A 25,290-nucleotide genomic window follows, 5' to 3' on the forward strand; every position below is an offset into this window, starting at 1 on the left:
CAGGTTCCACAAGGCCATTTGCTGTCCACCAGGCATGGTAAGTGGGCTGGACACTAAACAAAATCTGTCTGAATATTTCCTGTTGCCCAGAATGGTTTTTGAATATTCTAGACACTGGACTTCCCACTGACAGTCAGCAACATGTACTTTGCCTCACATTGTACTTGGAAGTAGCTAACTCAGTGGTCAGGTGTCCTGCAGTGTCAGCCTCTCTACCTTGTCACAACCAGATATCCACCTATACCATCCTTCATAACATTAGCTAGGGAGTGGGTTTAAAGACTGAGCCCTGTTAATTTAGACATATTTGGGTAATAACTTGAGCTTACACAGATCCCATTTCTAGAACCACAATCACAGGCTCCCTGGTTCTTCTTCCCCTGGATCTCAGGGAATGTGCTCATGCATCCAGCATGGGGGCAGCATGGGGCTGTCCTAGTGGGAAATTCCTCTGGGGTTAGACTGGAATAGCAGATTCCTGAAAGCCTCTATAAATCTCTAACTACTTAATGAAAACAAAACAAACCTCCATCACGTGTGTCTTCATGGCTCTATCTCTGTTTGTTGGTTCCAGCCACTCAATAGGAGCTTTCAGAGGAGAACTCAGGGTGAAGCAGGAGCACATGTGGGCAAAGGTGCCCAGTTGCGTGTGCTGCTGAGAGGGGTTGGGAAGTTGCAGGGAATAAGCTTCCCAATAGGAGGGGTATCTAACCTTGGATTTGCAGAAGACATAGGAGAGAGGTGCTAAATAAGTAGGACAATGCTTGCCATCTAGTCAGTGGTACTGGGGCATCTTTAGAGTAATATAAAAAAAAGTGAGATGTGAGTAAAGGGCTGAGGTAGGAAATTTGTGACCTTCTGTTTCACCACCCTGATCTCTCTTACCTTGTAACTTCATTGTGTCTGCCTTTTCCCAGACTTCTAATCCCCTCTGGATGCTCATGTTCTGTCTTCTGAGAAGATCCACCCACCCCTGGTGACCTTTCAGGGAGCTGGGTTTCTGGGTGTCCTGAGGAGCTGGTCACCTCCCTCAGGGTGGAAGAGCAGGAGGAGAAGCTGATCTCTCTTCTTAACAAGGATGATCTTTCTGGAATCAAATTCCTGGGCCCTTTTACGATGGACCTTTGTCCCATCAAGGCTGAGGAGGCTCCTGAAGGCTGACTCTGCCATGGTGGGACATGGTGTGTGATGAGGGAAAAGGAGACTGTGTCGTTGGGCTCCTTAATAGATGCTGTGCAGGGTTTGCTCACACTTTCTAGTCCTGCTCACTGGGGCAGGGCACATTCTCTGAACTATCAGCCTCCTGTGCCCCCTCCCTAACAGAATAAATGGGTGAAAGGTCAGAAAAGTCACCTTATTCCTGAAGAAGCTCCTCCTTCAAAGTACAAATAAATTTTGGCAACCCCACTGCAGCCCAGTAAGTGGGGAGGGGCTGGATGATATGCTGCCCCCAACTTGTGAGAGGAGAGAGGTGCAAGGCTGGGTTGAGTCCATAGCCCTTTCTCACTTATCAGCTGCAGGAACTTCATCACTGTTATGAAGGAACGTAGGCTCTGAGACAGCAGGGGGCCTTGGTGCTTCTCCCTTGGGGGTCTATGGGGGCATCTCAGCTGGGAAACCAGGCCCTGGTGCCCTGTGTGGGGCCCTCTGCTCTGCATCCCCTGGGGCCCAGGAGACATGAACTCACTGGGTCCCAGGGCAGGCGCCCACAGGCCAGGGACACTCAGGGGGAAGAGAAAGAATTTGCATGAAGGGTTCCTCTCTCCTCCCTAATGGGGGAAAGGATAAGAACCCAGACCTTCTCAGCTATGGGCCCAGGAAGCAGAGCTCTGGGAGTGTCTCAACCATGGCCTGGCGCCCTCTCCTCCTCACCCTCCTCACTCTCTGCCCAGGTGACCAGCCTTGGAAAGCAGGAGAAGGGACTGAGGGAGGACACCTGGTGCCACATTTCTCTACTCCTTTTGGGCATGTGGTGTGGGCGACAGCCTCAGACTCACCCCTGTGTCTCCCCCTCCTCTCTTCCAGGGTCTTGGGCACAGTCAGGACTGACCCAGGAAGCCTCAGTGTCGGGGTCTGTTGGTGAGAAGTCACCCTCACCTGCAGGGGCAGCAGCAACAACATTGGAAGGTATACTACTGGCTGGTACCAGCAGCTCCCTGGTGGTGCCCCCAAAGCTGTGATGTTTGGAACTACTCGGCCTTCAGGGATCCCAGCTCGGTTCTCTGGCTCCAGATCAGGCAGCACAGCCTCGCTGAGCATCTCGGGGCTCCAGCCTGAGGATGAGGCTGATTATTACTGTTCATCTTATGACAGTAGCAGCAGTGGTGTCACAGTGCTCCAGACCCATAGGGAAGTGAGACAGAAACCTGCCCAGTGACTGTTTGCCCCTCAGAATAACTGTGACAAACACCAGCAGAGGGTGACTAGGGTGTCCCTAAATGTCAGTGTCCCAGCGTCTGAAGGTCAGTGCACAGGGCAAAGATACAGGGTCAGTAAAATGGCTCCTTCTTGTTATCATTTCCCACCCTTTCACTAGCATTTGGGGTTGACAGACTTCTCGTTTTGGCCCATCTATTGAATGTAACATGATCTTCTTGTCATCTTATTTTTATTTTCCTAATTACTCGATGACAAATATCTTTTTTTAAATTTTTGTTACAATTTTACATGTTTTTTCTTTTGTGAAATGCCTCTTTATATTTTCCCCAACTTTTTCTCCCAGTAGGGCTTTAGGCTTTTTCTATTGATGTGTATTAGAACTGATTTTCCTAAACAAAATTATTCTTCAAAACAAGAATAAACAGCCACAAAACACTTTGGAACCCAGGGTTTCAAGACATGATAGGAATTCTCTAATGCCCTAAGTTTCATCTGTCTAAAATGGTTGTCAGCAAGGGAATGACCAACTCTGATTAAATATTGTACTCCAATTAGAAGACCAATTATAGTATATATTTAGATAGCTAGAAATATGTTTCTAATTTTTTAACCCAAACTAAGGGTGAGCCTTCCTTCATCTTTCCTTCCACATTTTATGTAGTTGGCAACATCCCTGAGTTTCCTCTTGCCTATGTCAGATCTCAGACTTTCATTGGTTTTGATGACCTTGAAATTCTGAGCAGTGCAGGACAGGCATTTTGGAAGCTTCCCCCAATCAGAACTTTTCTTATGTTTTTATCATGACCCATCTTGGGGTCAAATCAGAGGACACAGCTCAGAGTTATGGTCTGCTCCTTGTGGGAGTGGGTAAGGGTAAGGAAATTGTTTGGAATTCTTCTGACTTGGTAATTAACTTGTCTTCCAATTTTGAAAATGTATTTGTTCATTTGTTTATGCATGCATTTAAAAAATTTTATTGTAACAATTATGTAGCAATTTTTTTCCATTTTAACCACATTTGATTGATATATGCAGAAGTATTGATTATAGACTCAGTATTGCATTATCATCACCAACACCTATTCCCCTCCTTTTTCACCACCTCAACAAGAGCTCCTCACCCATGAGACTGTAACCCTTCTCCTGGCCCTCCCCCAACCCCGCTGCTGGGACCCTGTAAACCTCAGTGTGTGTCAGTGAACTCTGTTCTTCTAGGTGCTTCATATTTGAGATCATGCAGTTTTTTTTATTGCAATGATCTATACACAATAGAAAATTCCAAATTTTAACCACTATGATAATATTCCATATATGGACAGGCATATTTGGTTGTCCACTCTCCTGCTGATAAGCATCCTGGTAGTTTACATCACTGGCATTGCACATAATGCTGCTATGAAACTTCCCCTACAAGCCTTTTAATGGACACATTTTTCCTTTTATTTTGGGTAGACACCTAACAGTTGGATTGCAGGTTCACATGGTAGCTCTGTGTTTATTTGTCAGGAAATTCCGGGATAGTCTCCAAATACCTGCACTGTTTTTCTTTTACCACCACTCATGTAAGAGGCTTCAACATGGCCCCCTCATCACAAAATATGTTATGACCTGCCTTTTTGATGATGATGTTCCCAGTCATCATCATTGTGGTTTGGTTTTCTTTTCCCTAATGACTAGAGATGTTGAATCTATTAGCTAGCATTCTCTAAAGAAGCAGAATCATCAAGAGATATCTGTACATATAAGATTTATAAAAGTGTCTCACACAACTGTGGGGATATAAGAGCCCAAGATCTGTAGGCAGGCCACAAGCTGGCAGCTCTAATGGAGGTCCTCAGTGAACTCTCAAGAGGTGCTGGCTGGCTGAAACAGAAAGAGTGACAGTCCCTTTAGCTGAAGGCACCCCTCTTAATTGATTACAAATGAAATCAGCTGTGGATGCAGCCAATGTCATTATGATTTAAGTCCATGAAATGTCTTCACAGTAACAGACAGTCCATCATGTGGCTGACCGGACAAGTGGGCACCATCATGCGGACAAGTTGGCACATGAACCTGACCATCACAGTACACCCTTCTCATCGTGGCAGCTATACATATAACCTTAAACCATACTTAATCTCTAAATGGAAAACAATAACAGACACATTCCTTCTTCTCCCTACAATATTCAATTGTCCTGCGTACAACCAGAAATGTATTAAATCTGTACCAAATAGGATGCAAGTTCTTGGGTAATATTCTCTCTTAAACTTGATATCCTACAACTTAAATACTATAGCATGAACAAAACAGCTTATATCATATGATAAAAGTGGGTAAAATAAAGAGGAAAACAGATATTTGATTTAAGTATAAATACATAGATAATAATTACAAAGCAAGGAAAAGTATTCATGCATTTAGAGTCTTCCTTTCTGTAACTTATCACATGGTCATTGTTCATATTCATGGGTTCGTATACCTTCTTCCACTACCCATTCATGTCCCCTTTACTCTCAGCAAGTACCTCAGCTGGCCATGGTGGGATGACACAAACCTTCATTCCTGAAGTTTCAGAGCCATTGGTAGTCTTGCTTGGATTGTACTGTTGCAGTTTTCCATTGCTTTTTTTTTTTTTTTTTTTTTTTTTTTTTTTAAGACAGAGAGAAGGAAGGAAGGAAGGATAGAAGGAAGGAAGGAAGAAAGGGAAACATTTTTAAACATTTTCTTGTTTTATTGTATTCTGTTTCTCCGTTTTTGTTACATGGGCTGGGGCCGGGAATCGAACCGAGGTCCTCCGGCATAGCAGGCAAGCACTTTGCCCGCTGAGCCACCGCGGCCCGCCCTCCATTGCTTTTAATTGCAGGACATGGTAGTCCTAAGAGACACCCTAGGGATCTCCTATATTTCAGGAACACTTCCCTACCTCCATTGTGTACTTGCAGTCTTCTTTCCCCCTGATAGTCAGGGTCCTTTTCCACCCTTGATTCCTAGATCTAGGAGTCCTGGCTATTGAAGAAACATCACCATACACTGGATGCTGATTCTAAAGCATACACAGCCTCCTGGAGAAGATTGCTCCAATCCTGTGAGGTATTGCCACCTATTTGGCATGGTAATTGAGTTTTCAAAAGGCCATTCCAGCATTCTATCAATCCAGCTGCCTCTGGATGATGGGGAACATGGAAAGACCAGAGAGTTCCATGAGCATGTACCCATTCCTTCACATTATTTGCTGTGAAGTGGGCCCCTTGATCAGAAGCAGTGCTGTGAGGAATACAGTAATGATGCATAAAGCATGCCATAAGTCCATGTATGGTAGTTTTGGTAGAAGCATTACATGCAGGGAAAGCAAACCCATATCCAGAATATGTGTCTATTCAAGCTAGACAAATGACTGTCCCTTCCATGATGGAAGTGGTCAAATGAAACCAATCTGCTACCAGGTAGCTGAGGGATGAACTTGGGGAATGGTGCCATATCAGGGGTTGAGTATGGGTTACTGCTGCTGGAAGATTGAGCAATCAGCAGTGGCTGTAGCCAGGTCAGTCTTGGTGAGTGGAAGTCCATGTTGCTGAGCCCATGCATAACCTCCATCCTACCACCATGAAAACGTTACTCATGAGCCCATCGGGTATTGATAGGTGTTGCTGGAGAAACAGGCTGACTAATGTCCACAAACCTGCTCATCTTATCCACATGATTGTTAAAACATTCCTCTGCTGAAGTCACCCTCTGGTATGCATTTACATGGGACACAAATACCTTCATGCTTTTAGCCCACTCTGAAAGGTCTATACACATAACTCCTCCACTGAGCACTTTATCACCAATCTTCCAATAATGATCCTTCCAAGTCCCTGGCCATCAAGCCAAATCATTAGCAGCTGCCCATGGGACAGTATACAAACTGGTCAATTCTCCTTCCAAGAAAAATGAACACCCAGGTACACTGCTCAAAGTTCAATCCACTTGGAGGATTTCCCCTCACCACTGTCTTCCAGGGACATCTTGGAATGGGACTGCTGTGCTGCAGCTGCCCACTTTCAGGTGGTACCTGCTTATCATGCAGAACAATCTGTAAACCAGTTTGAGTTTTCTCTCCTTCAGTCAACTCACTGTAAGAAACTCACCAAGAAGCCATAGCTCTGGTCTGTGAAAGAGAAGGTAATGTGGTAGAAGTGTAGACCATGGGCATTTGGCCACTTCTCATAGTATGGCCCTATCTCGTCCATAGCAGTTCCACTTTATGATGGAGTGCTGCTGCACATGCTCAACCTTATGGCTTGGTGGGTCAGACAACACACAGCTAATGAAAGGGAACTCAGATCTCATTGTAACTTGGGGGATTATGTGTAAGCATTCAGTTTCTACTAAGGCTAGTAGAAGGCAAAAGCTGTTTCTCAAAAGGAGAATAGTTACCTTCATCAGATAGTAAGGCTTTGCTCCAAAATCAAAAGAGTTTGTACTGTGATTCTCCTATGGGACCTGCCACAGATTGCATACAACATCTCCATTAGCCACTGACACTTCCAACACCATTGTATCTGCTGGATCATATGGCCCAAGTGGCAGAGAAGCTTATGCAACAGCTGGAACTGCTGCAGAGCTGCCTCTTGTGCAGGTCCCCATTCAAAATTAGCTGGCTTTTCTGGCCAACCCATAGATAGGATGGAGTACACACCCAAATGAGGAATCTGTTGTTCCCCAAATCCAAAAAAGAGCATTTAGGTTTTGTGCCTCTCTTTTGGTGATATGAGGGGGCATACCCAGAAACTTATCCTTCACCTTGGAAGGGATATCTCAGCATGCCTCACACCACTGGACACCTAGAAATTTCACTAAGGTGGAAAGCCCATATTTCCTCTGACACTCCAATGCCATAAAATAAGTCTAGACTTCTTTCTATTTCTTTCTTACTAGGTCCAATCAACATGATATCATCAATATAATGGAACAGTGTGATGTCCTATGGGAGGGAGAAAATTGAGTCCCCTGCAGACAAGATTATCACATAAGGCTGGAGAGTTGCTACACCTCTGAGACAGGACAGTGAAAACATATTAGTACTTGTGAGCTGAAAGCAAACTGCTTCTGGTGGCCCTTAAGTAACAGCTATTGAGGAAAATGTTTTGCCAGATCAATAGCTGCATACTAGATTTCAGGGATATGTTGATTTGCTCAAGCAATGATACCATATCTGGAAAAGCAGCTACAATTAGAGTCACCATCTGGTTGAGTATATGATAATCCACTGTCATCCTCCAAGACTCATCTGTTTTCTGCACAGGCCAAGTAGGATAGTTGAATGGAGGTTGTTGGGAATCAACACCCCTGCACCCTTTAAGTCTTTAAGTGTGGCACTAATTTCTGAAATCCCTCCAGGAACCCAGTATTGCTTCTGATTTACTACTTTGCTAGGTAGAGGCATTTCTAGTGGCTTCCACATGGCTTTTCCTACAATAATAGCTCCCACTCCAGGAATTAAAGAGCCAATCTGGGGATTCTGCTGGTTGCTCAGTATGTCTATTCAAATGTTGCATTCTAGCAATGGGGAAATAACTATCGAATGGGTCTGGGGACCCTCTGGGCCCACTGTGAGGTGGACATGAGCTAAAACTCCATCAATCCCCTAACCTCCATAAACCCCACTCTGGTGGACCAGAGTGATGTTCTGCATCCCATTTAATTAATGTCACTTCTGAACCAGTGTGTAACAATCCACAAATATCTGATTATTTCCTTTTGCACAAAGCACAGTTACCCTGACAAAAGGGCATAGCTCTCATTGGGGAGGGCTTGCAGGAAGATTAACATTATAAATTTATGGCAGTGTAACAGACTCTTTCCCCTAAGGGTCCCAGCCTTCCTCTCATTCAAGGGGCTCTGGGTCTGTAAATTGTCTCAAGTCTGGAAATTGATTAAGGGGCCATGACTCTCTGTTTTTGTAATCCAAGTTAGACTTCTGTTCACTTGACCAAGAACCCTTCTATTTATACAGCTCAAGCAAGAATTTAATGGACTGCCCATCTATTGTACTTCTAGGTACCCCATGATCTACTAGCCAATGTCACAAGTCTCTGTGAGCCAGATTATTTTGAGTCCTGCCTTGAGTCTGCTGTCCATTATGATAACAATGCCCACTCTGTCTTTGGCAATTAAATGCAGCCACCTGGGTTTTGACAACTCAGGATCTGGCATCCCATTGTGTTTAAGGATTCCAGCTCAGTGACAGCAAATCCCACAGTAATATCTGACCTACAAGAAGGATGACTACAGGATGATTGAGGTACTCTCACAAATTTGTTTCTCACATTTCTGGTAAATGGTGTGTCCTCTGGACCTTCTTGGGATGCTTAAGCAGGCTTTCCATGTTAAATTCACCCTAACATTCCAATCTCTCTAAGACTCTGGATCCCCTCATCTGCATTATACCAGGGCAGTTCTGGCATTTCAGTCTAAGATAATGTTGGCCACTTTCTGATTCATATTTCAGCCAACCAGCCAAACAAACCATTAATGTCTTTTCTAACCCCTTGAGATTTAACATTGAATGCAGAATCTCTGTTTAGTGGTTACATATCAATAAATTCAGTCTGATCCAGCTTTATATTCCTTCTGCCATTAAACCACACTCTAAAAATCTACTCCCCATATATCCCCTGACTTATGTCTATATATGTTGGTAACTTGCAGTTTTTCTGAAGTATAGTGTACCTACTTTTGGGTGACATTTTTTACCTCAGCTTTTAGGGCTGTTGAGACTTCAGTCTAGTTACTGGTCTAGAAGTAAAGAGGGTTAGTGTGGTTGGGTCATGAAAATTGGAAGTGTCTTCTAAGCCAATTATTCAGGGCATTCCTTTGCAGTTTTATCTCTTGAAACAGGATTAATCAATCCAGGCAGAGGAGCAAGGTTGAGATTTTAATTTATGTTGTTAAGTTGCTACTCAAGCAATGAATTCAGAGATCTCAAGTCTGAAGCCACAGGAAATAAGATTTTCCTTTAGGGCACTCATAGAAACTTTTGCATCTTACCTACAGCATGTAAGCTTCTCAGTCTACCCCTTTCCCTCATCGCTGTATCCAGAATATCTCACAACAATCAGCCAAGTCTTTATACCTCTTAATTCCACAACACTCTGTAAAGGTGTAAAAACCTTGCAAAAACCTTACAGGATATCTGCCATTAAAGTGAGGACATTGATTGGAAAGGAACAGAACCATGAAAAATGGGATGGTGACATATGGATTAATAATGGTGGCTGTGGAGACAGTAAAACCCTAGATTGTGCTGAGCCTTTTCTAGATAACCCTGTAATGGTCTGCTCTGAGAACAGCCACCCTACCACCAGCCTGCCCTGAGGAAATGGTTTCCCACCTCCAGGCAGTCCTGAGGATTCAGCCACCAACCCCCACCCTGAAGACGTTAACCCTTCAGTGCCCATGAAGCACATAATTACCCCCATGAGGAAACAGCCCTTGTCCAGGCACAACTGTTCTGAGAAAACTTCTGTAAATGTCTCAGATATCCAGGGATTTTAATACCACGATCTTCTCTCCTAGCACTTTCCATGTTCCCGTATTATTTATTTCCTTTTGGGTTTTCCCTCATCCTGTCATAAACATAGAAATTAAATTAAATAGATCTTAATGATACAGTGTCTTTGCTTACTGCTTGGCAGGCAGGAATATACTGGTATCAGCAGAACGTAGGAAGTTCTCCCAGGTTCTTCCTGTTCCATTACTCAGACTCAAACAAGCAGTTTGGGATCTGTGTTTTCTAGTTATATGTCTGGATCAAAAGAGGCAGTGAAAAGTATAGCACATTTACGGCTCTCTGGGCTCCAGCCTGAGGATGAGGCTGATGATTACTGCCAGATATGAGAGGATAACCCCGTTCCTCACACCAGGCCCAGAATTAGGGGGAACTGAGACACACCCCTCCCTTTCCACCCTGAGTGAGCCTCCTCCCTTTGTGCCCTGAAAAAAATAAGATACACTAAAAGAAAAAAGAAGGGTTTTGAAGTCAGAGGTCTTTTCTGAAAACATGGACAGTGGAAATACTTTAATTCTTTGTACTAGGAAACTTGAAAAGAAAAAAAAAAGAATGCAAATTTCCTTTGTGTGGGAAAGCTGCGATATTAAGACCATTCCGCAGTCTTGGTGCTGGTGAGATATTGCAGGTCAGAGGTGAGCTTTCTTTTCAATACTGGTGAGGCAATCATTTCTCCCAGAACAACAGTTCCTCTCTCTGGAATCTGGAGTTCCCACAGTCCCACTACATCCTGAGGAGCTGCAGCACCAGAAGAATTGAGCAGGGCAGGCTCAGAATCTCTTAGGTAAGTGCTCAGGCATGTCAGAGACTTGTCAGGCCTGGAGTCTCAGGCCATCATGGGTCACTATGCTCAATCCTGAGATGGTCCTGTTATCGGGAAACTGGTCCAGTCTCCAGGGGAGCTGAGCGAACTTCATGGACACCAAGCTGGGATGGTTTGAAGTGCCCTAGATTCAGTGTCTTGTTACTCCATGTGTCCTGCATAAAAAGGTTGGTGCATTGCACTGAAGAAACAGTGTACTAAGTAAAATAAGGAAGAGGCTACAGAATATGCTATGCTTTGGACCAAGAGGATGAAGGAGGCCAAAGAAAAATGCAGGGAAGAGATTGTCAAGAGATGGAGGCTCTTCTCTCTAAGAGCTTCTACCTCTAAGTCTGAGTCCAATCAAAATAAGATTTTCAAAGACTTACAAAGAAATAAGATCAGACTTTAAAATAATAAAAATAAATAAGTAATCAGGAGGATTAAGGGTAAAATAAATTGGGTAGAGGGAAATACTTGCAGTTGATGAGAGGGAGGTGTAAGGGGTATGGGATGTATGAGTGCTTTATTTTATCTTTTTCTGGAGAGATGCAAATGTTCTAAAAAATTATAATGGTGATGAATATGCAACTATGTATGGATATTGTGAGCCACTGATTGTACACCATGTATGGGCTATATGTATGTGGAAGATGTTGAAAGTAACTTTTTTAAGAAAGAAAACATTTAGAGAAATAATGACAAAATACTTTGTTTTCCTAATCCTGAGTAGAGATAATAAAGCTCTATTTAAAGGAAAACAATAGCTTGCTGTTGACTTAATCTCAAACAAAAAGTTTACTCTCTGTTTCCAGAAATCATCCCAGATTTCCTGCATGGTGATGAAAGTGAGAAAAACCATATAATCTGATAACCAGCAATTTCTTGTCCTTAAAAATCAAGTCTGAATGAGGGGAGGACTTCTGTGATAATGTAATATAAGTAACTTTTCCTTTTCTTTTTTTCCCCTTCTGTTTTCTTCTTTATCCTGGCCCTTTCTCTGTCTGTTTGGGGTTATAAAAGTCAAAACCACTCTTCTTATTCCAAACTGGTTTTGGAAAGATTTCTCCTCCAATGCCTTTCTGATTCATCTTTAATAAACTCAGCTTCTCATCAATTAAAATAAACTTATTTCTCTTTGATGTGGCATCAGGTGTGTAATACATGGATCATGTTTCATGAGAGTAACAATTTGGCGATCCAGCCTAGTCACATAGCTCTAAGTGGAGCCTTGATCCATTCACATCAGCCAGGAAGCTCTCTTGGACCCCTCAGCCTCAAGCCTAACAGCTGCTTGCGAATTTTTCCTGGAGGACCAGGTCTGGAGTGTCCAAGTGAGTTGTCTGCTGCAGAAGGCCACCACAGGTGCATCAGCATGAAGGTGACTTGCAATCAGTCTTTGCTTGTACTGGGAGTGTGATTTTTGCTTGTCATACCCACTTTGCTTCCTTTAGTTTCAATTAGCCTATTGTGTATAAAGGCCATTGAGTTGATTCAGTCATGTATGCACATGAGATGTATTTAAGCCCCACTATCTGTGACCCTGGATTTGTGGTTCTCCTGTTGTTTGTGCAGTTGCAGTCTTCAGTTGTTTGGGGAACCAGTTTTATTTGAGGAGACACTACTGTCATGTTGTGCCTTCATGATTTCTGTTGATATTGTCCAGTCATTAGAAACTCTCAAAGTTTGCTAGCTACAACTCCCTTGGGAAATACTTTAATTTTTGTCTTATATATGTAAAGCTTCTCTTAAAAGATATTTTTAGTACATTATTGGTACTCTGTGTGGCCATAATACAAATTAAGTAAAGGGGTTTATTGTCAGAAGATGGCAATCCTGAGCTTCAGGTAATTATCTAATTAAAAATATAGTTTAGTGAAATTTAGGTTAACCTCCAGAGTAACTAGTAAATCACCAGGAACAGCACAGAACAACTGCTGAGGGGACATCAGTGACAGGACACACAGCATACACCAGTCTGGACAGGTGGAATGGCTGACATCCCACACAGAACTGTAAGTCCTCCAAGCCACAGATGCTGGCACACCTCCTGCATGGACACAGCAGGCTGCCTTCCCAAGGCGAAAGGAAAAGACTTTACTAGCATCAGTTCCTCCAGGTATACACTGAATCCCATTGCTCAGTATATACCAGGAGGAACTGAGTGTGGGGACACAAATGGACATTTGCACACTGGTGTCTCTGATGGCAGTGTTCATCATCCACAGTGGATGGAGGTGGCCTAAGATACAATGATTGAAGAATGGAAGGGGGAACTATGGTGTCTACATACAATGGACTACTGGGCAGCCACAAGAAGAGATGAAGTTGTGAGGCATGGAACTGGGTGTATGAGCCTTAATGACTGCATATTGAATGAAATGACAGGAATGAAAAGGCAAATATTATCACTTCTCAATCATATGAACTAAATAATATAAAAATTCCATGAACATGGGTTATCAGGTTGGGGCCTACTGTAAAGGGTCTTAGATTGTAAGCCCTTACAGAAGTCACATGTATTCAGGAGTTGTAACTACTGTTTCTAAATTCCAACATACTGAGTCTTTTTTTTTAATACATAGGTCATTTCTGGAAACTTTGGGTATTTATGTGATGCCTGAGAATCAGAGTTAGAGCTCTGAAGCTATGAAAGTCAGCAGTACAGAAACTGCTTTAAAAGTTGAAAAAGTGATCAGACTTTGAGTAGAGATATGAATGAAGCTGATTTGGGTAGGATTAAGGTAAATTAGAATACAACTAAAGGATGATATGGACCATCATTTAAAACTTCACCTTCCATGTGAGACCAAAAGGAGAAGTGTTTATTTGGTGCAAAATTTATGTTTTTGGCAGTGCATTTCTTAATTTAACTTATATGGACAGTTTAAATGAATACCGTAAGCACATGGAAAATTGAATGGATATGGGACCTTACTGGTTTGTCCAGGTTAGTACAATGCTCTGATTTAGACTAGAGTAATTTGTGCAGTGAATAAAGAACTATTTGCAAGGCATCCTTGGGGGAATGGGGAAAAAGAAGGAAATATTGAACCTCCTCTTTTGGAGAACTTCTGTTATTCTTGCAAGCAGTAGGGAGAACCAAATCAATAGGCCAATCCTTCAATCTTGGAATCTGCCTCTATGAAACTTAATCCTGCAAAGGATAGGCTAAACCTACTTTAATTTAGGCCTAACAGTCACCACCAGAGAGCCTCTTTTGTTGCTCAAAAATGGCCTCTCTCTCTCTAAGCCAACTGAGCTAGTGTACTCACTGCCCTCCCCCCTACATGGTAATGACTCCCAGGGGTGTAAAGCTCCCTGATAATGTGGAACAGAAATCCTGGGATGAGCCAGTATCCAGCATCAAGGGGTTGACAAAGCCTTCTTGACTAAAAGGGAGAAGAGATAAATGAGACAAAATACAGTTTTAGTGGCTGGAAGACCTCAAAAAGAGTCAGGAGGTTATCTTGGATAATACTCTTATGCATTATATGGGTATCCCTTCATAGTTTATGGTGCAATGTAGTGGCTGGTACCTGAAACTGTTGAGCTGTGTTCCAGTAGCCTTGACTCCTGAAAGCAGTGTGTAAAGATATACAGTTTACAATGTGTCTCTGGGATTGTGAAAACCTTGTGTCTGTTGCTTTTTCTATCTAGGGCACAGACAGATGAGTAAAATAGTATTGATAATGAATAAATAATAGGGGGCAAAGGGCAAAATAAATTAGGTAGATGGAAATACTAGTGGTTAATAAAAAGGAGGGTTAAGGGTTATACTATGTATGAGGTTTTTTTTTTCCTCTTTCTTTTCTGCATTGATGCAAATGTTGTAAAAATGATCATGGTGATGATACACAACTATGTGATGATGTTATGAGCCACTGATTGTACACCATGTATGGAATGTATATGTGTGAAGATTTATCAATAAAAATAGTTTTAAGAAATATAAAAAATAGTTGGTCATATTCCCCAGTTTTGAAAATACACTCATTCCATATCAATTGGAAATTTTATCTTTATCACACCCTAAATTCATATTTACATTATGACTCTTTTTTGGCTGGCTATTATGTTCTGCTATATTGTCTGTCAACTATGTAAATTGTATATCTTACATAATATTAATGCATATAGTACAGAAGACATTATAATAACAGTTTAAAATATTTAAAAATGTGCATGATGCCTCCCACTAACTTTTTAAAGAAGAATTTTACTAACAATCTATACATTTACTCTTTCAGAAGAACATTAGCATCACTCTATCAAATTCCTCCCAAATTGTCTTATGGGTATATATTAGAATTACATCAATTATATTACCTTGAGAACTTTGGCACTTTAAATATACATATTATAGGGACAAGCAATTGTGAAATTTAGAAAAGGTAATATATGTGCTGCAGTTGTAGTCAGCTGGCCATTGTGTGCAGTATGGCTGTAGACTCTCTTGAGGAAGACAGAGAAGTCCACAAGTTGCAATAAGAAAGAGATAGGTAGATTTCCACCTTTATTTTAGTGGCAGAACTGCCAGAGCAATTAAATAAGGGAAATAATGATATAGATGTGCTGGCCTGTCAGCTTTTAAATTCAGGATGTCAGAAAAAAGGACCTGGCCAAAGAATAAACTGTCTTAGCTGAAAAAGGACTGGGATAACAAAACCTGAAATCCCTGGGAGAACATCAAGAAATAACTGATACAATTTTTCAAATGAGAAAATCTTAAACTTGACTGTCCAGTGCAAAGTCCCTTTAACAGTTCCTTTATAAGTTATGGTTATTAGAAATTGCTCTGCTTGTTCATTCAGTGCCTTACAGTATTTGGCATATGCATAGTGCAAATATGCCTCTAAAGTATTTAACAAAACTGTGAATGTAAAATGCTTTCATTAATTAAAAACTTCACAAAAAATTAAATGTTTTTTTGGGGTGAACCATGTGGCAACTTAATGTCCTGTTAATCCTTGTAAAAAGGTTTTCTTATTACTGTTTTAAAATGCTGTTTTGAGTATGTAGTATCATTCTGTCAGGTTTGATTATAATGGTAATTGCATGTTGTAAGATACTTGCTTGAAGACAATTTACAAAAGTGTTTTAGTTACTTTAGTATGTAAGGTATAAAGGATACCTTTTTTTTTCTTTTTGCATTGTCAGGCACAGCAAGTGAGAATTCTGCCACTGAGTTACCATCACACCACCATAAAGGATTTTTTTTATTAAAAGAAAAATAAAGCAATTTAGCCCTAAACGACTAGTAGTCATAAAATAAAAAAGAAAATCACAATGTAAAAGAAAACTAACAAATATAGTAGGTCACAGAATTTTGCAGAACAGGAAGTTATAGTCAAAAAATTTGATGAATCTCTATAGCTTTTTTAAAAAAGACAATATCAAATAATATGTATAGATAAAAACAAAACTTGTCTTCTCTCTGATCTCTCTCTTTCTCTCTGATAAAGTTTTTTGAATTATTTCTCTGTTTTTAGGAATACTTTATAAGTGTTTTCTGAATAATTAGTATAAATGCATAAATCTGTGTTTTATCAGAATAACATCTATACTCTATGCTACATTATTACATCCTTGACTGCTTAAGAAATTCAAGTTTTCTCATTTTAAAAAGAGTTAAGTCTTTTTCCTTAACTTTAATTAAGTAAAAACATTGTTTCAATGCTAACAACTTTTCACATTTTGATTTCTCAAGGCCAAACACTAAAGAGTATCTTTTATTCCAAAAAGTTAGAAAGGATTTTGTTTTAAAGCTTTTTAAAATGAAGTGGTAAAAACAGTTAAGTTATCTTAGTGTAAGTTGCATAAGAAATGCCTACACAATGCTATAAAATTCAAAGAGATTTTCTTACCTTTTGTTGGTAACTGATCTGCAAAATATTAGGCAAAAATATTACACAATTATAGTTTCATTTATTTTGAAAGATGTTCTATGTCACAGAAACATGCAAATTTCTTTCTTACTTACATTACTTTACTCTAATGCTTCTCTGAAAGAGCTTGAAGTCAGCTACAGATCCAAGCATTATCATCAACAAAAGGAAAACTATAAAAAGAAGCAAGGCAAGTATATAAAGTGTGCTTGACCTGTCAGCTAACATAGCACTAGTAAAATGTAAAGAAGAAATTGAGCTTCTTTTTTAACTGAAGTGCTTACGTGTTTACTCCCACTACCCCCATGCATGGTGTCTCCCCACCCGAGTGACTGGTAGACTCATTTCTGTGATCCCTAAAGCTATAAATGCATAACCACATCACACGAATATGCTCCAGGAGTAGATGGGAACATACTGCTACTGAGAAGTCCTTGCTGCCAAAGGCATCTTTATCTTGCCAACCAGAAAATACTCAGTTGCTTTAGCTCTTCAGTGGGCACTGCCTCCTGACTAGCTGTGTTGTATAATTCCAGAGGATGTGGTGAGACAGTCTGATGGAACCCTAAAGCCCACTGCCCTGTTTTCTAAAGGACCAATGATGCTGTGCCACAGCAACTGTACCAATGACATACCTCCTAGGCCTATAATTGCCAGAGTGGTGTGGTTAGAATGTAAAAAGATACAATTATCACTAGGCCTTCTCTTATGTGGGGACAGCATATATACTATTGCAAGCTTAACACCCAATGTAGATAAAAAATAAAGACAATTGGAATTAAGTGCTGCATATATATACTAGATAAATATGACAATATCTCTTCAATATTAAATGGTATGCAAAGAGGATACCAATCATGTTAAACATTAGAGTAAACTAAACTCATTTTATTTTTGGTTAATGAATTTACCTATGAAATGGAGAGTAGCCCTTATTGGGACAGCCATTATTTTGCTTGCCATATGTCTGTCTTGCTGTTGCCTATAATGTATCTGCGTATTGTTGTCCAGAACATCTTGCAGAGTAATATAAGAATTCCTTTGCCCTTATTCAGCAGAAGCAATTAAGAAGGTGGGAACTTTACCCACTTTTTCTTTATAAGAAATGTTCATGAGATGCTGCTTCTTAAGAATGAGAAATATTGTGTAAAAGGGGGGATTTGATAGATGGATCAATAGAAAAATACTCAATATAATCCTTTAGCTATAAAATGCTTAGTATAATCTTCAGTAGCTAGAAAGCTGTTTATTATGATCAATTCATTCAAACAGTCTTGAATTCTTTTAAGCAGAAAAAGCCTGTGTTAGCTTGCTAGCTGCCATAATGTGATATACCAGAACTGGAATGGACTTATAAAAGGGGAATGCAATAAGTTTCAAGTTTCCAGTTCTAAGGCCTTTAAAATGTCCAAATTAAGGAATGCAGGAAGATAACTTGGTTCAAGAAAGCTGATGATGTTTGGGGATTCTCTCTCAGCTGGTAAGGTGCATGTTGATGTCTGCTAGCTTTCTCTCCAGGCTTCTTCAATGGCTTCTCCAGGGCTCTGTCCATTCTGTTGGTTCTGTCAGTTCTGGTGGCTCGCTCAAGATTCTGGCTTGCTTAACATCTCAGAGTGATGGCGGTTGGGCTATAAGCATCTCCAAACATCCACGTCTCTGTTTTCCTTGTGTCCACATCTGTGTCAGCTCTTCTGTGGAGATTCTTTCAGATCTGTGGTTTATGTCATTTCTCTGGTTTCTCCAAAATGTTTCCTCTTTTAAAAGATTTCAGGAAACTAATCAAGATCTACCTGGAAGAGAAAATCATATCTCTAGACAATCAAAAGTTAATACTCACATTTGGAGATAATCTAATTGAAATATTCCAACCTACATTATTGAATAAGGATTAAAAGAAATGGCTGCTTCCATAAGATTGAACCAAGATTAAAACATGGCTTTTCTGGGGTACAGACTTTCAAACAGGCACAAAGCCCTTGTTGAAATAGCTTGCTGTTTCTCTAATCTCAAAAAAAGTCTCTGCACCCACCAACCCACTCCATGTTGCCTGCAAGATGATGCAAGAGAAATCATAATATTGTCTGATAAACAGCACCTTCTTCTTGAAAAACAAGTCTGAAAGAGGGGAGGACTTCTAAGATAACAGGACATGCTTACTAAAGACTTCTTCTAATCATCTTCTTTATTCTGGATGCTGACTATTTCTTTGCCTACTTAGAGTTATTAAATCCAAAATATCCCTCTCACACTCAGTTGGCCATGGAAATGTTTTCCTCCATTTCTTTATATGTGCACCTGTAATAAAATTCACTGTCTCACCAAGACAAAGAGACTTGTTTCTCTCTTTGATGGGGATTAGGTGAAAACTGTTTTCTGGTGGTAACATCTTCACATCCTTGGAGACAAAGCCCAAAAGAACTTGGAGCCCTGGTGACCAGGCACCCAGATCCCACACACACCCACCTAGCCAGCTCTCTTAGCCAAGGAGTCTTGAGACAGCAACATATTCCCATATGTCTGTCTTGTTGTTGCCTATAATGTGTCTGTGTATTGTTGTCTAGAACATCTTGCAGAGTATTATAAGAATTTCTTTTCCCTTATTCAGCAGAAGCAATTAAGAAGGTGGGAACTTTACCCACTTTTTCTTTATAAGAAATGTTCATGAGATGCTGCTTCTTTATAAGAAATGTTCATGAGATGCAGGTAACTCGTGGCCCTGACCCCAGCTAGGAATTTATACAAGTCAGTATAAGCAGTTAGGGTCTACTTTCCAGGGTCCTGAGTCCCTTGAGGCCTATTGAAAGGCCCAAATCTTACCCAGCACCCTCTTAGGGATTTGTCATCTGATTGGCTCCAGTCTCATGCCCAAAGGCTTCTGTCTCCACAACTCACAGACCCACCAATTCACACAGCCCTGTTTTTGTCCAGTGGAAAATCACTTTTCATATACTTTTGTATTAGCATCTGAGAAAAAGGGATGGAAGATTGGTATCATTTTAGGATATGCCATGATCTCCTTTGCACTTTGCTGCTGGTTTTATTGTCTTTCTCTGAACCCAGCAAGCTCAAGAGATGGTCATCTGGTCTGTCTTTACATCTTTTCTCCAAGGCTTAGAGACCTTCATCTCTGAAGGGTGGTTTGAGTCAAAAGGAAAGGGGTTCACCTTTGACATCAGTTCTTGTGCAAATTGCACACTCACAGAACACATATACTACACTTTCAGGTCAGGAATTGTGGCCTGAGTCACCTGCATCATATTCCAGAAGGAGGCTGTACAGACCTGTACTTCAGCCTCTCCATGCTCTCAGATCTTGGAAGGATTCCTTTCTGGGGCTACTTCAGCAGTGCTGCAAGAAGCATCCCCTCTGTCCTAATGGGCTGCTTGCTCTCCTCACCTCCCAGGATAGAATCCCCAAATAGGATGGCTGGGTCACATACATGAACATAAAAATTAATAACCTGAGCCACAGACATTCAAAAAAGTTTCAGTGGCTTAGTGGCTACCAGTGGCCATTAGCATGGTTGCTTCTCTGCATCTGCTGAAACCAGCTGTCAGCATTCTCTCTCATTTTGGCAGTCTGGTATCAATGGGGCAAAAGGAATTGCTTTCTGTGATTCAATTTGTGACTTCCCTGTGAGAAGTGGAGCCCCATCCAGTCACTAACTGGCATTTGGATTTGATTTCTCAGAGGCTTCTGTTCAGGTCCTCAACCCTTTAGAGGTCTTTCTCCATAGATACTCCAGGCATTTGTCCTTTTGCTGGAGTAGTGATTACCATGGCTGCAGGTTCTCAGACCTCCTTTATGCAAGAGAAAGGCAAATCAGGTTGTTTCTTTGACATCAAAGCTCTTCATAAAATCTCAGTCTTGCCTATGGACTGCCTGCAAAGTGTGGAGGGAATGAGATGGAGCAGACCCTTCCCCTTCATGTCTACAGCAGGTCTTGCCTTTCACAGGGGGTAGGGTATATCCTCAGGTCTGAGCATGGATGGATCTAACTTCTGACCTATAGGACCTGGGGTAGCCACTTGAGGTCTATACCTCTGAATACTGAGGACGGTTTGTGAGGATTCCTTGGGATGATGCTCTTTCCAGGCAGTGATCTTGGGAAGGCCTGCTGTGACACAGCCACCAGGTGGCCTAGTAGTGTCTCAGGATTGTATTATTTCTTTAATTCATTCTACTTCATGGTCTGGGACCACGTTCTGTTGTAAGAACTCCTGTCCTGCTTATTTCCCCAAGTCATGGAGCACCTTGGAAAGGTTGGCACAGATACAGAGCAGTCCCCTTGAGGGACTCTGCCTTGATGGACTGACCACAACACACTCCAGCTGACCTGCCAAGACAGGGCTCTGTCTGTGGTTAACAAGACCATGGACAAGCAAAACATAGAGAAGGGTGAGCCAATGGATCACAAACTGCTGGACATGATTTCAGAGGATCAAAGTAAGTCAGGGGACATATTGTAGAGGACAGCATTAATGGGGGCAGCTTCAGCAGCCTATATCCAGCCCCAGGAACAAGAACTTGTGCACTGAAAACATGCCCAAATGCTGGTGGACAGCATCTCACACACACTCCCACCTACTCTGAGGAAGTCTGTTCATGCCCACAGTGACTGCTGCTTGTCAGTTACATCTCCCAGTTACAGGCTTGCCTGGGTGTGGCCCAGGTAGTGTGGGACACAGTTGAAAGCTGATATCAGGGAACTCTAAGAGAAAGGCCTCTCTTTTTGGCCCAGTGGGCATCAATCCAAGCCCACACTTTTCACTTGCAGGGCACCTTCTAGCCAGGATGGGATGAGTTGTGGATCCAAAGTGATCAAGACAGCTGTGGGTACAATTTCCAAATTTTAAAATCCATGTGTTTATGATGTGAAAATAAAGTAAAATCACAATGATCCATTTTGGAGGCTCTATGGAGCTAACTCAGTATTCACACCCATGATTCAGCCAGACAGCCTGGGTTTTGGGTCCATGCAGCAGTTACTCATGGCCTTTGGGCCTGTTCTCATCCCAAGTGGGCAAAGAAATCACTGAATGTGAGAGCACATAGTTTGTCTGTACTCCACGATGGGTACCTTTATTTTCTTTCTAGTGAGCAAAACATGCCTTCACAACCATTATCTCAGGGAAGCATTTGACTCCCTTCCATTGTTTTCTAAATCATCTCTTATCATCCAGCACCATTTTCAGAGAGGGGCAGGGTAGGTGGGCCCCATCTTTCAGGAAAGGAGGACTAAGGCCTTTAGGGAATAAGGACCCAGAGAGGGAGCCACATAATAAAGGCAGGAATTCTGGCCCAGCAGTGCATTACAGCAGGCTCTAAGGCAAAGGACAGGTAGAAAACAGGATCACAGAGGAAGTCAGTGCTCTCTACAAGGTACCCCAGAGCACGGAACACTCCATGGCCCACTGCTCAGGGGGCTTAGGCTTGGACTGCCCTTACCAGGGCCTCAGTCACCTTTTCTGAAGTAGTACAGGATCCAGAAGAGGTGTCTGCATTTTAAAAGGCTTCTAGCTCTGAGATCATTAGAAGTGAAGACATCCAGGGCTGGGGAGTGGGGTGTCTTATGGGAGGACACTCTGAAAGCTCTAGACTGAAGTTCCCACTGGCAAAGTCAGTTACTTTTTAACCAGATTCATTGAGTTGAGTGCTTCTTGGACCTGTATTTGTGAAAGTATTATTCAGAAGGGCTTTGGGTGATCCTTGGTGGTTCTGGACTTGGATTAGGAGACTGATTTCTCTGGCACTGACCATCTCTCATGGGGTCCACAAGGGATCAGGTAGTCTGGGGCCCCCAGTGAACATGAACTGACCAACTCTATCCCCCCCAGAGCTGAAGATCCCTCACATGGTCAACATTTTCTACATGACAGATTCTTAGGCAATTATCATTTATTTGTAACCAAGCAGACTTCCCCAAAAGGGACCAAGATCAAGAACAGGACACTCTAAGCCCTTCTGTGAAGGAAGAAGAAGGGATTCAAATTGCCAAAGGCCAGTACTAACTGACCCTGATGTCTACTGACCTTAGGTTCACTCTTCCTGTGCCTAGCTGGTTGAGTGGGTTGGCCATCCCCAATGAGAAAGGCCAATCCATGAGGGCACTTCCCTCACAAACAGCTTATCAAGGCCTGCATACCATGGCTCAAGTTTCATCCCTGAACTGCTCCTGATGTCAGGATGACCTTGCCCATTAAGAGACTGACTTGGACTCCCATGGACCACTCACTATCTTAGGAAGCTCTGCACTTTCCTCAGGCCCATAGGTGCCCACCCAAGATCTTTCCAGAGGTCCCAAACCTACCTCACCCCACTGCAGCATTTCTCATGTTGCATAATGAATTACTATTGGAGATAGGTAACATTTACTTGGTGTAAATAGCAATGGCTAGACTTCAATATTATATTATACCCTGTTTCTCATCCAGCCTGAGAATCAAGTATTGGTTCTGTCACATAACGTGTTGATTTGAATGAGATGCTGCCTCTCATCCTGTAATTCAAGAAAGGAGTCATGCAGGTTGTCAGTCAGTTTATTGTACATGGGACAAACAAGAGGAACAGTGAACTTTCCATGGCTTCACAAAGAAACACATGGCCCCTTTCCCAGAACAAATTGTACATTGCGGTGTCAGAGCCAGAAGTTTAGTCTGACCATCTGAATTCCTTGCTGTGGAGGTCAAAGGACATTACAGAAGCCATAGCAACCACTGAGAAAAATGTGGGTATCTTTCAAAATTACATTTGTAAGGACCTTAATTCCAACTATCTGCTCCTTGTGTAAAATACAAAACTACAGACAAAGTAAAAACTTCTGATATGGTCCCAAGACTGGTGGTTGGTCAGGAAGAATAGGTAGAGCACAGAAAATTTTTAGGGGAGTAAAAGTATTCTGGATTCTACTGTGTAGCTGAATGTATGACAGCATACAAGGATCTGAAGTCTCTTTTGTACAGCTCTGCATCCCCTCCATAGGAGTGTGGCCCAGGTTTGGTTGTGAAATACCAATGAACCACATAGCAAAGGAAATTGTCAACATTAATCCAATTGGAAACAAACAGTTAGATGAGAAGTAAATCAACTTTAAACATAATATTATCAAGATAATCAGATGCACAGAAACCAGGAAATAATTACAAGGCACATTAAGAACCAAGATGACATGGCTAAGCCAAATGATCAAATTAAGAAGTTATAGGAAAAACAGAATTTGGAAGAATGAATCAAGGATGGTCAACAAATCTAAATAATTTCAACAAGATGTTTAATGAGATAAAGGATATTAAAGAGACACTAAGAGAGTATAAGAATTAGAGACAGCCATATCCTGAGTCCTGGACTCTTGCCTTCCTCATCAGAGAACATAGCTTTACCACCCACTCCACCACTTTCTGCACCAAATACTAATCTTGAGTTCTTCCCAGTTGCCCAGCCACTGGGTCAGGTTGATGAGCAGCACACCCAGTGTCCATGCAGGTGCCAGTGGCTTGGGCTACCAAGTCTCAGTGTCCCACTCCTCTAGCTCCCAGGGCAGCTGGGACCCAAGGGCCTGGCCATTGGGATAGCCAAAGGTGTGGTGGGAATGGGGGGCATCCAGGGCAAGAAAACAACCATGCAGGCACTGAACAACTGCCTGACCTCTTTCCTTGACAGGGTGAGGAGACTGTAGATGGAGAATCAGAGATTGGAGGGCAAAATTTGGCATACCTGGAAAAGAAGGGACTCCAAGCCAGGGACTGAGCCTACTACCTGAAGATCATCATGGAAACAAGGGCTCAGAACTTTGAAAATTCTGTGGACAATGCTAGAAACCTTCTGCAGATTGACAATGCCTGACTGACTGCTGATGACTTCAGAGTTAAGTACAAGACTGAGGCAGCCATGTGCCAGTTTGAAGAAAATATCATAAGTCTGTAAAGCCACTGATGACAAGAACATCACTCAGCTGTAGCTCTCAAGGAGGAGCTTCTCTTCATGAAGAAGAACCATGTGGAGGAAGTAAAGGGCATACAAGCCCAGATTGCCAGCTCTGGGCTGACCATGGAGGTTGATGCCCTCAAGTCTCAGGATCCCAACAAGATCATAACACACATCTGGGTCCAGTGATCTGAGTTCACTCAGAAGAACCAAAAGGAGCTGGACAAGTACTAGTCTCAGCAGACTGAAAGGCATCACAGTGGCCACCTGCCAGTCCTCTGAGATAGGAGTTGCTAAGATGACACTCATGAAGCTGAGACTTACTGTCCAGTCCTTGGAAATCAACCTGGATATCATGAGAAAGGAAGGCCAGCATGAGAAAAACTTGCAGAGGGTGGAAGCTCACAATACCCTGCAAATGGAGCAGCTCTACAGGGTCCTGTTGCAGTGGAGTCAGAGCTGGCACAGACCTGGGCAGGGGGGCAGCACCAGGCCCAGAAGTATGAGACCCTGCTGAATTTCAGGGACAAGCTGGAGGCTGAGATCACCACCTACTGCCACCTACTAGAAGATGGGGTGGACTTCAGACTCAGTGTTGCACTGGGCAACAGCAGCTCCATGCAAAACTTCTCCACCCTCTGGATCATGGATGGCAAAGTGGTATCTGACACCAATGACACCAAAGTTCTGAAGCACTGAGGCAGCAGATGCAGGATTCCCTTTGGGGAACAGGTGGCCAATAAAAATTTCCACTTCTTCAA

General features: G+C 42.1%; 2 pseudogenes across 1 annotated transcript; both read left to right on the forward strand.

The window, feature by feature from the left end:
- Nucleotides 1–1,789: 1,789 nt before the first annotated feature.
- Nucleotides 1,790–2,377, forward strand: LOC143651358 (immunoglobulin lambda variable 1-40 pseudogene; annotated as a pseudogene). The gene is made up of 2 exons (XR_013159968.1): nucleotides 1,790–1,892; nucleotides 2,026–2,377. The product of XR_013159968.1 is annotated as an immunoglobulin lambda variable 1-40 pseudogene (transcript).
- A 9,512-nt stretch (nucleotides 2,378–11,889) lies between these two features.
- Nucleotides 11,890–25,228, forward strand: LOC143651359 (keratin, type I cytoskeletal 18 pseudogene; annotated as a pseudogene).
- Nucleotides 25,229–25,290: the final 62 nt, after the last annotated feature.

Source organism: Tamandua tetradactyla, chromosome 12, assembly GCF_023851605.1.
Source record: "Tamandua tetradactyla isolate mTamTet1 chromosome 12, mTamTet1.pri, whole genome shotgun sequence".
Lineage (NCBI taxonomy): Eukaryota > Metazoa > Chordata > Mammalia > Pilosa > Myrmecophagidae > Tamandua > Tamandua tetradactyla.